Source organism: Cyanistes caeruleus, chromosome 2 (assembly GCF_971803275.1).
Source record: "Cyanistes caeruleus chromosome 2, bCyaCae1.hap1.1, whole genome shotgun sequence".
NCBI classification, from domain to species: Eukaryota; Metazoa; Chordata; class Aves; order Passeriformes; family Paridae; genus Cyanistes; species Cyanistes caeruleus.
The window spans coordinates 50,824,160-50,837,551 of NC_141702.1; the positions used below are offsets into that span (position 1 = coordinate 50,824,160).

The 13,392-nt window shown below is 39.5% G+C and overlaps 1 protein-coding gene across 1 annotated transcript in view; it reads left to right on the forward strand.

Annotated features, from left to right (window-relative positions):
- Window positions 1-13,392, forward strand: part of PKIB (cAMP-dependent protein kinase inhibitor beta) — a 74,373-nt gene that overhangs the window by 2,232 nt on the left and 58,749 nt on the right. Inside the window, exons 4-5 of the mRNA XM_086876915.1 lie at window positions 1,494-1,564; window positions 2,205-2,288. The gene's annotated coding sequence lies outside the window, so the exon portion shown is untranslated. The remainder of the gene's footprint in view (window positions 1-1,493; window positions 1,565-2,204; window positions 2,289-13,392) is intronic.

Genomic DNA, 13,392 nt, shown 5'->3' on the forward strand with positions numbered 1-13,392 from the left:
TGACTGTACTGGGGCCCCGCTCATCTTTGTGCTACTCTTGCCGAACTCATATCAAGTATCAGCATAACATTTGGAGGAAGCAAAGTGTTCAGCCTTCAAAACCGAAGGAGAAAATTTTGCCGGGACGGCTTTTGTTCTCGCGGCGTAGCCATGGAGCTGCAGCTGGAAGATCCTTTCCCCTAGAGGGCAGTGCAACTTAAAGAATTGAAACCTCACCCGGACGGCGTTCAAATGAAAATCGGCTATGAGAAGATGTGGTTTTTATCTCAACGATGTTAACAGAAAAATACTCTACAGGGGCGTATTTTCTGGAATGAATCAGTGTATACAATACGGTTCTACATTTCACTTATTTTATGCCATTTTTAAGTGAAATCTACAAAAACCCACCTTTTTTTCCCTCCCTTGGTCCTCTAAATGAAAAGATCATTCATAATACTGAAATAATGTCTGTGACAACAGATTATAATATCCAGGTTTCGATCTCTATTGTGAGAGAGAAGTAGAACACAAAAGAATAGAATTCTTAGTTCTGATGGACTATGCAAGGATTTTTAATAGAGATACCAGGAATTTAATGGAATTCAGAGGCCATATTATTCAAGGACTGACCTAGATAAAAAATCTAATAGATTTAAATAGATAGGATAATAATAGAATAATAGAATATAATAATAGAATAAATGTTTCTCTTTATCTTCCTCTTACAAATTTGTGTGTTTTATCTTATTTTCTTCTAGCAATACCTGTTTATATAGATCAAAATCAAACAATGCATTGGATTTAAATGGTAAAGCATTATCATGTGTGCTTCTAAAATGATGTGTTATCGTCCTGGAAAATACATTACTGAGTAGAAATTGATTAACAACATTCATATTTTTTTTGGTAAATATGTGTGGATTTAATCCTTCTTTAGAAAAGAGTGGATAATCTGAAACTGTTTTATACAGCTGCTGTCATGAAACAAAGAACAAAATATCATCAGACTGTGCAAATTGTTGACACTCCATTTATAGCAGCAGAAGATTAGATGCAGATTGGGTCAAGATTGTTATTAACGTTCCTATTAAGCCCCATCACAGTCATTGCAAGTGAGAGAGGAAAACTAATTTCTTCTCTGTTAATATTATTGTGTGCCTGGAATAAATGCCCTCCAAGGGTAAATTAACAAGACAGTTTCACATCACTACATAATGCTACAGTCTTAATTGGAAAAGACAGAAATATTTGTAACAAAATCAACCCCCTTCAATTTGTATAGCATACTATGGTTCAGTGTTTCTAAATAATTGGCATTTTGGGTGCTAGCATTGCAACAGGGTGTGATGGATGCCTTTAAAGCCCAATACTGACACTTTCAGTCTGTTCCTGTCTTCCCTATTGGTCCAGCCATGAGAAGCTTTGTGTTTGTACCACTTACCCTGGGCATAAGCCTAAAGAAACAAATGTAATTCATCAAGGAATTATTTATTGCCCTTATTTTTCATCAGCCAGCAAGAATTTGGAATCCATTGGTATTCTTCAAAATCACCCTGTCTTGTGTATTGGAAAGTTCACCCAGGTGAGGTGCCTGAGAGTACCTGAGGATGCATCGTCACTGGCATGGCATTAGGCAGGTGCCAGTCTCCAGAGAGACCTCCTCACAGTGGCTTTGCCCAAGGCAGCTTTCAGCACAAGTCTGGAGGGCAGCTTGTCATGGTTAGTGTCCCCCTGGCTCAGTACTGGGGCCAGTCCTGTTTAATATCTTCACCAACAATGTGAACAAGGGGATTGAGTAGTCCCCTCACTCAGTTTGCAGATGACACAGTTGGGTGAGAGTCTTGATCTGGTGGAGGGCAGGAGGGTTCTGCAGAGGGATCTGGACAGGCTGGATCGATGGGCCGAGTCCAATGGGATGAGGTTCAACAAGACAAAAGTGTCACAACCTGGGTCACAACCCCACACAACGCTACAGCCTGGGGCAAGAGTGGCTGGAAAATTGCCTGGTGGAAAAGGACCTGGGGATGTTTGTTGCCAGTCAGCTTGACATGAGCCAGTGTGTGCCCAGGTGGCCAAGATCTGAAGCCAGTTAATTACTGAAATAAGTTTCTTTTAAACAAATCTTAAAACACATCCATCCATCTATAACAGTGGAACTGTGGGGAAAAAATTATGTCTTTTAAGGGAAGATAATATTTTTATTTATTTTTATATATCTGCAGGGATATTATTGGAGCTACATGAATTCACACCAGCTGTCGCAGTCTGTTTTATCAATGACCTTTCATTCTTAAAGGCAGTGAAGAGTGAGTATTTCCCTTAGTTATGAGTTTCAGCTGAGAATAAACTTTGCCAGTCAGGAGTGGCAATACAGAGGTTCTGATCTTCTTAAAAGGTAATTGTGAGGAAGTAAAGATTTAGGATTTTAGTATTTGCTCCATAGAAGCATTTAGCTGGAATAAGAAAGCAGGAACTTAAGGATTATTTTGCTAATAGGACTGATACAGTCCTCAGTATCTGAGGCTAATTTTGAAGACATTAATAACATTGGTGGGATCAGATGCAGCTCACCAGCTATTTTGAACAAATTAAAATGTGAACATGTTGAACCACTAGCTGCTATTTAACTGGCTGTGGGAGTTGTCCCAGAAAGCAGGGAGCAACTGATGTGGTGCCACAAAAGCTCTGGGCATCTTAGCCCCTCGGAACACATGCTGCAGAAACCTAACAGCATTCTTTCAAAAAGTTAGTGAGCATATGAATACGGGTGATTTGACTTCTGCAGTTACCTAGATTTCCAAAAAAGCCTTAAACAAGATCCTCACTAAGAGCTTTCAAAGCAACTAATCAGTCAAAAAATGACAAAAGAGGCTCCTTTTTCGATTAGTAGCTACTACCAAGATCCATCAAGGGCTATTAAGCAAAATTGTTCAGCTCCAATCTCTATTCAGAAAATCCTTAAAATGGTAATTGCTGAAACTGGAATGGCAAAGCTATCACCACCTGCTTGTCCTGCAGCTACACTCTCTGCTGAAGCATTTGTTATTGTTCTTGTTCAGGGACATAATGCTGAGTAAGAGGGTACTTCACCTGACCTAGTGCAGCCTTCCTGATATTCTTAGCTAAGTGTCTTACTGTGCACTGAGTTGTAGCAACTATCTGTAGTTTTCTCTTTTTCAGTGATAAAAGGACTCTTCCTTTTGTAATGTAATAATTTTAGGTAAAAGTACAGCAATAATTTTCACACAGAATCATAGAAAGGTTGGGGTTGTAAGGGACCTTAAAGATCATCTAGTTCCAAGCCTCTGCCACAGGCAGGGACACCGTCCTCTAGACAAGTTGCTCAAAGCACCATCCAAACTGGACATGAGCACTTCAGGGATGGGCCATCCATGGCTTCTCTGGAAAACCTGTTCAGGTGCTTCACCCCTTCTGAGTAAAGAACTTCTCCCTAACATCTAACTTAAAACTGCTGTGTTTCCATTTAAAACCATTTCCCTTTGTCCTGTCACTATCTGCCCACATGAAAAATCCCTCTCCCTTCTTTTTATAAGCTCCCTTTAAGTACTGAAAGACCTTATTAGGTCTCCCTGGATCCTTCTCCAGGCTGAACAACTCCAGCTCTCTCAGCCTGTCTTTGTAGGAAAGGTACCCCAGCCCTCTGAGACTATCTGTGGGGGCAGTGCTGACATCTGTCATTGCTCTTGTTTCTAGAAGATTTTGGAGAAAGGAACATGGTACCTGTAGTTTGCTAAGTTGTACCAAGGTCCCTCCTCTGCAGAATCCTGGGAGACCACTAGGGGCACAAGTTGACCATATTCCTTCAACCAAAGAGCAGCACTTTCGTGGAGAATGCAAAGCTGGAATTTGTACATGTATGGCTCACACAGCCACAAGCACCAGAGAACTGAATATAAAAGGTTTGGATTACACTATGACCTCTGCATGTGTATAAACTCACTTAAGAGAGAGCAGCATGATTTAAGTCACTATTTGTAAATCCAAGTGTTCTCCCTCACTGCTGCTTTTTCCCAGCACAACCATACATGTGTTGGTGGCAGGTTCAGGTGTAGGAGTGAGCAGTCCTGGCCCTTAAACAAAGCTGTTAGGTGTAAAGATTTATGTCTGTATACTAAATGGGCAAATTGCTCTCTCAATCTGTTAAGCTGTCGGTATGATCTCTTGGCAAGCTATAACAGTTTGCTGCTATTTTTTGGAGTGGAACAAATTGCCTGTGTGCAAATATAGCCTAATAGTAAAACACAGCATGGATATCCTGATCAAGGCATACAAGGAAGTAAATCAGAGTTTATTTTCAGAGTACTTTGACTTCATATGGAACCAGTTTTTAAACAGGGAGAAGAAGAGTCAGTGTTTTCAGTGATGAATGCCTAAATTAATATGTTAAAAATTCCTCTGCAGTCCTGTTAACTTCAGCTTAACTGTCTGGTTCTCCAGACCTCCTGCTAGCAGACCACTCTGGCCAATCATGCCTAATTTGGAGTCCCTATTTAAAAACAAAGAAACAAAAACAAAACCAAAAAAAAAACCTTGAGAGAATGTTTAGAGCCAAAATTCTCTTTCAACAGTTGCTTAGTTATGATGATGGACAACTTACTTATTTTGCAGAAACAAAGTTAAACTGATTTAATACCATAAAAAAAAAAAAACCAAACCAAAACCACACTCTAGACAACAAAAACATACTTCTGCCATTTTTCTTCTCTGGCTTGACAGGTTGGTTTCTGTAACAGTGTTTATTCACTGCTAAGTCTGAATTTGATAATTTATGGTGTTCTGCTCTGGAGTAGTGGTATTGGAGCAGTCACTATGTAGCAGTGATGGAAAAGCCACGGGCTAGAGGAAGCATTCAGAAGCATTGGTATTTCTGTGACTGCTTTGGAATATGCTCAGCACTAATTTCCTCTCTGTGCCTATGTGATCACCCAAGCACAGCAAGGTTTTATTGTATATATCTGGTTCAGTACACTGCATGTGGAAGTTTGTTATGAGAAACACAGGACTCCCAGTAATTTTCTTTTCTTATTTAATAGAGATTTTCTGCCAGTTCCTCTTTGCACTCTCTTTTGTCTTACCACAACCAGCCATACTGCTTTCACACCTACCCTGACATGAACCTTCCAAATGCTGAGCTAGATTAACTCCTATTTTGTCTGTAGGGCTTCAGCCAAGACAGAAATTGCCTATATCCTTGCAGCAAACCTATTTCAGGTAGGCATGCAAGGTCTAATAAAAAAGGCAATCGGATTTTCTGCCATCTCTGAGCAGTGAACCAGAGCTTGAGGATAAAAATGTTCTTGCCTACCTGCTTGAAATCGAAGTAAGAAATGCCAGCTCCAAGCTACTCAAGAACAGAGACAGGCTTCCATTTCAATGCTCCAAGAAAAAGAATAAAATAGAATTTTTCTTCTTTCTGGAGTGGTAAAATCTGTGACAGCAGTGTGTCAAGTGAGGCAGATGATATAACAGGTGTGAAGGAGGTCAGGTACAGTTTTAGGACAGTGAGGATTGTGAAAGAGAAAAGTCCATGTATACTGGTCCAGGTGGTGCTGGATTAAAGGCCATTATCCAATGTCCATCATCTTGGGTAAATTACAGGCCCAGGGATGCCCTCATCTATCTTCTGCAATATACCAAATAGAAGGCAACTCTAAAGCTTTCCCAGTGCTTTCTTAAATGATGTGCCTGAAATAAACATCTGGTTCCCCAAGCTCCCCTACCCTAGGTGGTCAGTGAGCAGATGGTGGTTAACCCAATGATATTTTTCTTATTGATTTAAAGATGAAGACTTGAGGGAGAGGGCTTTGGGCTCTTGGTGACAGGACCTCAAGTCTCAGGACTGGAGACATGTTTCAGGAGGCAGATAATCTCCCTCCTGCCTGTATATCCCAGCACAGATGATGCAGAATGAAAGTGGAGAGCTTCCTACAAGAGCATGATCAGTTGGAGTGAATCATGGAATGGTTTGAATTGGAAGAGACTTAAATATCCTCTTGTTCCAACCTCCCTGCCATGGACAGATATACCTTTCATTAGATCAGATGGCTCAGAGCTTGGTCTAACCTAGCCTTGAACACTTCCAGGGATGGGAATGGGATGAGTCTATTTTCCATTATACCATGCCTATAAATTGGATTTATAGTGTTATTATCAGTGTTAGTTTTTATCCTTATCAGCTTTTGCTAGTGACAGATGCTGTCCTGAACCCCAGGTAACATTCCTAGCATTCCATTTAGTAGCAGGTATTTTCATACACAACAATATAAATGCTGGAACTCATGTTCATACGAGTCTTTATGCACATTTCCTAAAGAAAGCGCAACACACAGTCAAGCTGGGGAGGCTGGCACCATTGTGTGGATCACTCTGTCATTCTCACATAAAGACTTGATATGCCATTAGCAGAAAAAGTGGGGTTTTTAAAAATGACTGCAGGAAAGGAAAAAGATCAGGCCCAAAAATTTTTATGCTCCAGGGAATGAAAAAAGGGAGCAAACTATAGATCCATTGTACTCCTACGCTGGCACATCTGTGACCATCTCATGGGGATTTTGTGGAAGGGAGTCTTAAGGCAGCAATGCCTCCTCAGTTTGCACTGTGTGATCTAGGAGATAAAGAAAACCTAGATGAAACAAGAATATAATGAATTTGAAGGAGAATATCTACAACAAAAATGCATTGGAACAACCAAGTTGAAGGTAGTTTCACCTTCAAACTGTTTATGTTTGGTACCATATATTTTACTTTTTGTATCTGATATCTGCCACATTACCTGGTTATCCAGTTAATGTTTAAGAGCAAAATAATTAAGAGGTTCATTCACATGTAAACATCCTTAGAAGCTCCTTAAAATGGAGGAAAATCCTATGGGAATATATCTTGCCATCAGCCTTTAGGTTTTTTGGAATAAGATGTTGTCATACTTTTGCTTTGGATGTGGGGCTGTACTTTAATAGGTGCTAGTTAAAACTAAAGTTTGGAAAATGTTATTTTTTTCACTGTGTTTCGGTGTTTCAATGAAAAGCATTTTTTCCTTTCATTATTTTCACATTCTGATTCCAGACATTATTATGATCATCTCTCATGATCAAGTTGTATTGCTCTAAATTAACTAAACTCAAAAGAACCCAAAACCAAACACACACAAACTGAAAAAAAAAAAAAAAAAGAAATGTCAGGTTTTCTGATTGGGACCCATGTCTGTATTTCACATCTGTAGCCTAGCAGAGGAAATTCTCTGTTCTCTTGCATGAAATGAAAACAGAAAAAATATATGTCAATATTTAGTACTTTCCATGTAGCAAGAACCACATTGTCTGTCCTCTATGTGAAGACATAATTATAGTAGCATCTCTATTAAATTTAAAAGCATATTCAAGTGAGTAAACATTGCATAAACTCTAAACAATATAGCAAATTAACTTTTCAGTCACAGCCCCTCAAATAATTTGATTTCTTAATGTAGAAGACCAGCTATTTCTGCACATTGTAAACTGTTCCATGGTATGTCTATAAATCTGAAGAGGAAATAGTAATTTCTAGTGGACAATTAGAGGAAACATGTCTTTCAGGGGCAATGAAAGTGGAAAAAACCCTCAGGCTGTGTGTCTCCTACATAGTGGTGACTTGAAAAATTTGCATTCCACAGTAAACAAGCCCTTTACGGTTGCTAAACTATTGTGGCAGGAAGGAACTTAATTCTGAATTACAGAAAGACAGCATGCACCATTTCTGTAGTCTTCAAACTTTTGTGTGAATCATTACAGCTGTTCTCACCACCATTCAGAGGTGCTGATCTGACAGCCTAATAATATATGAATAAATTGAGGATAGGCCTGTTCAGTGGCTCGGGATAAGGACAAAATTTCTAGTTGGCACCATCTGATCACATCCAACTTTTATTTGAATATGATTTCTTCTTGCAACTTTTTTGGTAGTTTTGGTTGACAGTTCACATTTTAATTACCACTAGGGAGACATATTTCAGTTCTGCTTTCTAAAACTTCATCTCTCTCCCCAGCCCTTCAGTGATGGTTTTTCTGTCAGATAGATTCTTGCTCAAACTGCCTTCGTCAGAACTGACCCAATCTCAGGTATTTTCATCCCTAATCTCTTTCCCTATGGTCCCATTACCTGGTATGATATTTTGGACTTTCAAATCCATCATTCTGCTAAAGATCTTAAATATTTTCTGATTTATTAATACTCCCATCTTACAAAAGCCTGGATAATCTCATACAAGGTTATTTAAGAGGGTCAGCCTGTGTCTTCAAATCCATTGTCTATGCCCTAGACATGTTCAGTTCCTGAGACTAATAAACACAAATTTAAGAACTTTGATCTTCAAGGCTGCTTAAATTTGAGATTAATTTTGTGACTAGGTGATGATTTTTTTTTTTTTTTTAGTGGAAAATGTCTTTTTGAAACACAGAGCATTTAATGAGGGAGCAAGAATTAGACTATAGGTGATCAGTCACACTGCTTGACAGCTGAATTATAAAGATTAATTCTCCACTAATGTTGGTGAGGCACTTCTGAGAAACTTCCTGAAAGAAATTAATTCACTGAATCACTGAAGGTTGCTGAATGGTGAATACATAGAAACAGTCTGTTTTGTAAAGCTAACTTGATGCACTCCAAAGACCTGATTCATACTGATTATTCTGAGAGGTTCTTTCATGAAACATCTTCTCTTGACTTTTTTCTTTTTTTTTTTTAAGACAAAAAATCCTTTGACCCCTCTTGAGAATTGATTTTTTCTGCTTTTCAGTATCCACGTGCTCTCTCCCTGGAGGCTTCTCTCAGCCAGCCATGAAATCAGTACCTCCCAGGAAGACACAATGCAAGCTTATTACTGTTTACATCATTCCTGACATAATGATCCCTATCTGAAATGGAAACTCAGATTCAAGTCCACTCTATTGTCTGATTTCTTTTAGTCCAAATTACTTGCATTTCGTGTCTTACATAGTGGAACTTTTTAGTCCAGATTACTCAGATACTAAATTTAAATGATAACTAACACCAAATTAATAGTTAATGATGTGCTTGAATGCCTGTAATATCAGTTCTCCAATCACCTCATGATGACATGCAGATAATTCTCCCCAATGCTCTTTTTTCTGTCTACTGATTTGTATTTCATTTGTCACTCATGCATCTCCATGCTTGTTTGCTCTTCCAGCTGTTGCAGCCATTGAGAGTCTGGTTTATCTCCTTTAAAATCCTCCAGCTCCTTTACACACTGCTTACTAAGGAGTGCTCTCTACTTAAAAAAAGTCTGAGGAACAACCTGGCTTTTTTGAGACGACCATGGTAGGCTGGGAACTTTAACACACCACACGTTTAGCTGAGACTGTCATCTGAAAAGTGCAGTTCTCCTAAGCCAATTCCCAGAGCTTGGAATTTATAGCTGAAAGAGAAGTTATTATTTGCTTTACTTAAAAAAAATTTAAAAATGAAGAGTAGAAATTGAGACAATAATATTGTAAAAATCTTACAGAAGTATCAAGTAAATACTAGCATATAAATAGCATAAGACCTCAAAGAAGTCACTGCAGCCCATATATCCATGACATAAACAAATGATCAAGAAGTATGTTGTGAACCTGGCCCTTGTAGACTGTGAGAACTAGAGATTATTCTTCATATTCACCTATTTTTCTTTATCTTACTTTTTTTTCCTCAGTTTACTGCCTTTTTAGCACTTTTTCCCAGTAATTACAGCTTATTCTGGACATCTGACAAGACTGCTCCTGGTAGGACAATTTCCCAACATTTCTACCTGGGACTGGTTCCTATCCCCATCCCATATGATCTTTTTGTCTAACTGCTATGGTGTGCAGAGGACAGATAGCTCAGAAAAACTGTAAACATTCAGCCCAGGAATTCATACCATTTCTGACATTACTGCAGCAACCAGTATTAGCAGCTCTGAGAGGCTGAATTGACCTTAGTTGTAAACAAACACCTTGCCTTGCCACTCAAGTAAATGTCTTCTAACTTCCTTGTACCTTTCCAATAGAATGAGGAATAAATTAATATAAAGATAAATGAATAAAGAACATTTGGTGAATTTGGTCCAGAATTCAATACCCTGGAGATCAGGAACTGTGTGAATCTTCCAGCTGAACTACCTTGCTAATTTCTGTCACCAGATCTTCAGGGGTCACTGAGTAGACAAGACAAAACCATCAACACCAGAGACTGTTAAGAAACCATTTCACAAAACAAGAGCAATTTTCATTGTTTTTCTCACTGCTATAAAGCAAGCAGACAATTTTCCATTGCCTGCATTGTACCTTTTCTGTGCATCACGCTGCAAAACTCAACTATTAGGAGACAGGTAATGGCCTGGAAACCTTCCTACACTTCACTAGGACTTCAGCTGCACCAGGAACTTGTAGCTGTGTGGCAAAAGGAGTGAGTGACTTCCCTTTAAATGCCAATCATAAACTAAACATCACCCCAGCAAATGACCGTGTCTGAACGCACCATGTCTGGTGACACACAGCTCTGCCAAGTCAGCCCAGGTCTTGACCCACACAATTAAGCACTTGCTGATGTTCATGGCAGAGCTTGGTGGAGACCATGCTTTCATGATGACCCTCTGGAAATATTCACTAGTGCCTGTGGCCCACCCCATGCTCCATTTGCTGCTCCTGGATACAGCATGAGCCCACAGCAATTGGTGGGAGATGATGCACTGTTTCATGGGGCTAAAAGTGACGATCTGTGAAGTATGCAGAAGAAATCCTTAGCTCAGTGTTGTTGCCAGCACATTCCTATAATGAAAGCACAGTCTCAGCTGCCTGTCTTTCTGTTGTAACATTGCAATAATGTGTGTTAGGCCTGCAGGATGTTTAACAAAGCTCTAGAAAGGCTTCTGAACACCTCCACTTTGGGTCTTCTGAGCCTCCATGTGATCCTGTTTCTCTTCAGAAAGCCTAGTCAGTCACATTTGATACCCTACCTTGCCTTTTTTGTCTTTTGGGAAATGCACTTACAGCTCTGTTGTTTTCATTACTTCATTACTTCAAACAAAATCTTTGTCTAATTATTGACCTGAAAAGGAAATGTTTCTTCCCCAGCTGGGTGAAACAGAAATATAGACTGGGGAATGACTGCAAGCACATTGCATTTCTCCTTTTTTTTTTTTCTGTACATCATCTATTTTTCCTTATTTCATATTTCCACCCAAGTTAGCTCACACTATGTAAATTAGGCTGTTGATTTCTGAGGCATTCCTTTACTTAGTGTGATGCTTTGTGAAATTGTCAGCTAAGCATTAATCATCATTTAGCCTGTCATTTTGTCTGTGTCTGACATATATTAAACCGTACCTCAGGATATACACATCTGGCTGTGACAGTCATTTGTTAATTGAATGTGACTTTTAATGAACTTTTCACCCAGCAGGCTATTCCAGGGATTTATGAACAACTGTATTTGTTACAAGTGCTCCTGTAATTTTTGGAAGCGAACCTCGAACAACAGTGTCGTGACTTCATGCCAGCTGCTGCAGCACATGGAGCTGCACGTCTTGCCCATTAATCCCCACAGGCACTGGATTCACCAAAGTTATGTCTGACTTTGTAAAGGCAGATTCCTAATGGCAGGTGTTTTACAGCCACTCTCAAGGGCATCTCCTGAACACAGTCATGCATCACACCAGCCATCACTGCCTGCTCAGTGGCAGTGTCACCAGCCACACTGGGCTTCCTTCCTCTCCATCCTTTGAAGAGCAGACTGCTGTCAATGGCATGGTGTGTGTGCTGTTGGTGAGCCTGCCCGTGATCCTGTGCTCCCCACAGCAGTGACTTGGGAGCAGCTTGCTTTCCCTTGGAAACCAGAAATAGCCTTCAAAGTAACAAGCTTTTCAAGCAAAAGAAGTGAGGATGACCAAAATGGTAGGACACCAATCCACCGTGCGTATATCTGGTATGCAAAAAACTAATTTTATAGTGGAAAAAAACCTTTCCTTATTCTTTTGGTTTTGTTTATAATTGGGATTTGTTTGTAACAACTAGTTCAAGAGATGCTTCTTTCTATATCTCAATTTCTGATTGCCATTGTAAATATTTCTTTGGAAGAATTGGAGACCAAACACAGAACAGGATGAGGGGAGCTTTGGAAATTAGCTGTGTATACAGAGACTTGGCAAAAGCATTAACAGATGCAAAAGAAAACAAAAAAAAAACCCAAAAAAAAAAAAAAAAAAAAAAAGGAAAAAAAATCTAAATGAAGGCAACACACAATATGAATATGAAAAGAGAACAGTTTGGAAATGGAAATACAGCACACTTGAAATTAATGTAGACTCTTTCTAGGCCTGGCGTGATTCATGCAGTGCCAACAAGCTGTACAATTTGCATCAGTATCTATGTTTCAATACAATTTTGTAACCAGGCTATTTAAATCCTCCAAGGCTTTTATGAATTCAAGTGTGAGCCTGGACATGAGGAGGGGCAGGAGGCAGGAACTGGATATCTGCAAGGCACATCTCACATGCAACCTGTCAGGGCCAACTCCGGGCTGAAAAAGCAGCATCTCTGTTCAAACCCTGGCTTTGTCACTGATACAAACACACATTTCAGCTGCAGATCCTCTGGGCAATGTAATCTCCTCCCTTCTCCTTAGAGTGCTTCAACTCAAAGTGCATTTAGAGCTGTCAGTTCTGTTTGAGGTCACAGCAAGACGTGATGCTTGACGCTGTATCATAGCCGACAGGATGTCTGCACGTGGAAGTTTCCATGTATTTGGATGCATGCATGTAATAAATCTCATGAATCAGAAGCTTGATTTTTGCTTCACAGTTGCTTTCAACTTCTGTGGAGTTCACTCTTGCTTTGTGCTAATTCTGAGACTAGTTGTTGGAGGCCAGCATGTAGGAGGCTCTGCCCTGCTTCTGATCAGTGTGAGGGTATGATGGTAACAAGATGCTCTCATTTAGAGTAATTGTGCTATGCAAACTAGGGAGGGCTCCATGCAGCAGCTATTTTAATGGAAATATTGGTAAATAAGTAAATTAAAAAAACTAGTATTCCTAGTGAACACCTTTCCCAGCTAACATGCTCTCTGAGAAGATTTCTGAACGTCTCCAGGGTCTGAGCTTTCCTCAAGAAAAGACCACAGGTATTAAAGCTGCAAGAAGCTGAGACACAGATGATGCACTTGCTTTTCTATTTCTGTACCCTATTATAAGCCTTGTTGTTTTGGGTCATTCATTAGAGGCCTCATATATATAAAGAACTGGGAATCTCAATTTTTGTGTTTAATTGCACCTGATAAATATTTGTCCCATAATTTGCACTTTTTTTTACCCTTCTATGATTATTGTTTCTACTTCATTCTCTGATCATGTGGGCAAAATGTCATTTAATAATGTGC